This window comes from Etheostoma spectabile, chromosome 19 (genome assembly GCF_008692095.1).
Source record: "Etheostoma spectabile isolate EspeVRDwgs_2016 chromosome 19, UIUC_Espe_1.0, whole genome shotgun sequence".
NCBI classification, from domain to species: Eukaryota; Metazoa; Chordata; class Actinopteri; order Perciformes; family Percidae; genus Etheostoma; species Etheostoma spectabile.
The window spans coordinates 1,258,953-1,261,368 of NC_045751.1; the positions used below are offsets into that span (position 1 = coordinate 1,258,953).

The 2,416-nt window shown below is 42.5% G+C and overlaps 1 long non-coding RNA gene across 1 annotated transcript in view; it reads left to right on the plus strand.

Moving 5' to 3' along the window:
- The window catches only part of LOC116669407 (uncharacterized), a 73,109-nt gene that overhangs the window by 1,598 nt on the left and 69,095 nt on the right, over window positions 1-2,416 (plus strand). The gene's annotated exons all lie outside the window — the stretch shown is intronic.

A 2,416-nucleotide genomic window follows, 5' to 3' on the forward strand; every position in this document is an offset into this window, starting at 1 on the left:
GGTGGAGATTGAAACCCTGACATCTCAGTTTAATTTGCAGTAGGATGTGTACCATTTGGCTTCCTCAAAACTAGTATTAGGCTGTAGGAAGAATGCGGAATAGAAAGATCACTTATGCGGTCAACAGTGTTAAATATTAAAGGGACTCTGGCTGAAGTTTATTTAATTTATACATCCGGGACATACAGTATGTATACTCCTAATAGTAACATACAGGCTTATATTGCAATCTCTTAGACCTACATACCTATATTTAAATAAACACATGGTAGCACAGAGTTTAAACAGTTTTTTTAAATTATTTTTTTACTTGTGTTTTTTGTCGTGAGTCAGAGCCAGGCAACAGCTGTGAGGGAGAGTGCGACCCCCCCCCCGTGCTGGACAACCACCCCGACCCTGTCTCCTGACAGCAGAGGGGCTGGAAAAACAAGCCGAAATATGTCGGTCAATGGCAGAAAGAAATTAACGACACACAAAAATCTGAAGAATAAATAAAAATGTTGTGTATCGTCATGTTTCCTGTATTGAATATCATTGCCGTGGAGTAATATTCTGTCTCCTTGGTATAGACCCCAGTTGGGGCTGTGCTGGACGCTGCTCTTTGGGCATCGGGTCAGCTGACTCCGTTACATCTATGACACCCTATATTCCTGCGCAATGTTTTGCACAACCCCACAGGCTAAAACAAAGTTGCAGACCTTTTCTGGCGTGTATAGTATAGAATGCAAAGGCACTCAGCAGCTATTGTAAAAATGTTAAGACAATAGTGGATACAAACACGCATTGTAAATATCAGGGCTGCCAACTTTTCCAAAAACCTTGGAGTGAGATTTTGGGGGGGCCAACCCATATTTTGCCGCGTACAAAGCAATTTCTTTTGGTCTTTATCCTTTAGGTTTTTAATTGGGATTTGGTATAGGGGTGGATGAGGGACTCCCTAGGGGGGTCTGGGGTATGCCCCCCCAGGAAAAAAATTTGAAAAATAAACCATTAAATGGCACTTTCTGGAGAGTATTTTGCAAAAAATGGAAATCAAGTCTTACATGAATGTGCAAAACTGTAGGGTTAGGAGCCTTGGTGTGTGTTGTATCAACAGGTTTTAGGGCATTCAGCATTTACATATAATAGATTATTACTTCTTTAATAAAAGAACGGACCCACACATGTGCCAAACAAATGAACCACTGAAGAGACAGTACATATGTCAGCAACAGCTGAAAGATTTGGGTCTGTGTGAACAGTCCAGGGGTCCCTGGTGTAGGACCAGGGACCCAAAGTTAAATTATGTTAGGGATCAACTAAGACCACTGAAATTCTAAAGATAGAACCACTGAGTTCATAAATTCTAATCCTTTAACCTTTGTGCCAAGGCTCAGTAATGTTTGGCCCCCTCTCCTCTGGCCCCACTTACTGTTTTTACTTTTTTGTGAAAATAAAGACATTTGTTCATTTTAAAACATCAATTATTATTTACAGTTATATTAGAGATGCAGAGTTTAGAGATGCACAATAGTGCCCCTTCAGTATTGATTCTATATATAATATATATATATATATATATATATATATTAATATATATATAATTTATAGTATAGTAAGCTAGTATAGCTCAGGTGTGTTTTCACCAGATTTCTGCTCATATTACAAACTTGTGCACATAACTCCTCCCATCTCTGTTGTCCGAGATGTGGAGAGTTGTAATATAGTCTGCTGTGCATGTCTTGCTCCGCTGATATGGTAGATCTCATCAGACCGTCTGACAGACGCAGAGCCCATTGGGGTCTCTGGTCTCTGACGAGTTATAGAGGTGGCCGTACGCTGCTCTTTATCGGAGGACAACAGGGATGCAACGCGTCACAGCCCCCACAGAGCGGGTCCACTACATAACTGAAGTCGCTACACTACCACCGCGCTGCTCACCTCTATCTTTACAGAGAGAGTGGACACGAACCGACGGACGGTCTGTGGACCAGAGCTCATACCTGAAGCAGGGAAATGCACCTGGATGGCTCGTGGAAAAAATGTTCCTCATTTTGCGACAATTTGAAAATTCCACAGACAGGGACGCTCTTGAACCCACTCACAGTCTCTGAAAGCACAACTATCGATCACAAGTGGCTCAACAGTAAAACAGGATAAACTCATCTTTCTAAATTTGACCGACCGGGTTGACACTTCAGCGTGAGAATCGGGGTGTGGCGTGTGCGCGTGTGTGAAACCAGTCAAATGCGTGTGTCTCACGGCCAATGCGTGAGAGTTGGCAGCCCTGAAATATTTAGTTTTGTTAGAAAGCACTGGAGTTGAAATTGGAATGATGTCAGTGTGTGACGGGGGCTAGCTGCCACAACAACTAACCCCGTTCTCAATGTCAAGGATCCTTCCTTGGTAGGACTTCCAAGGAAGGATCCTTCAGGAG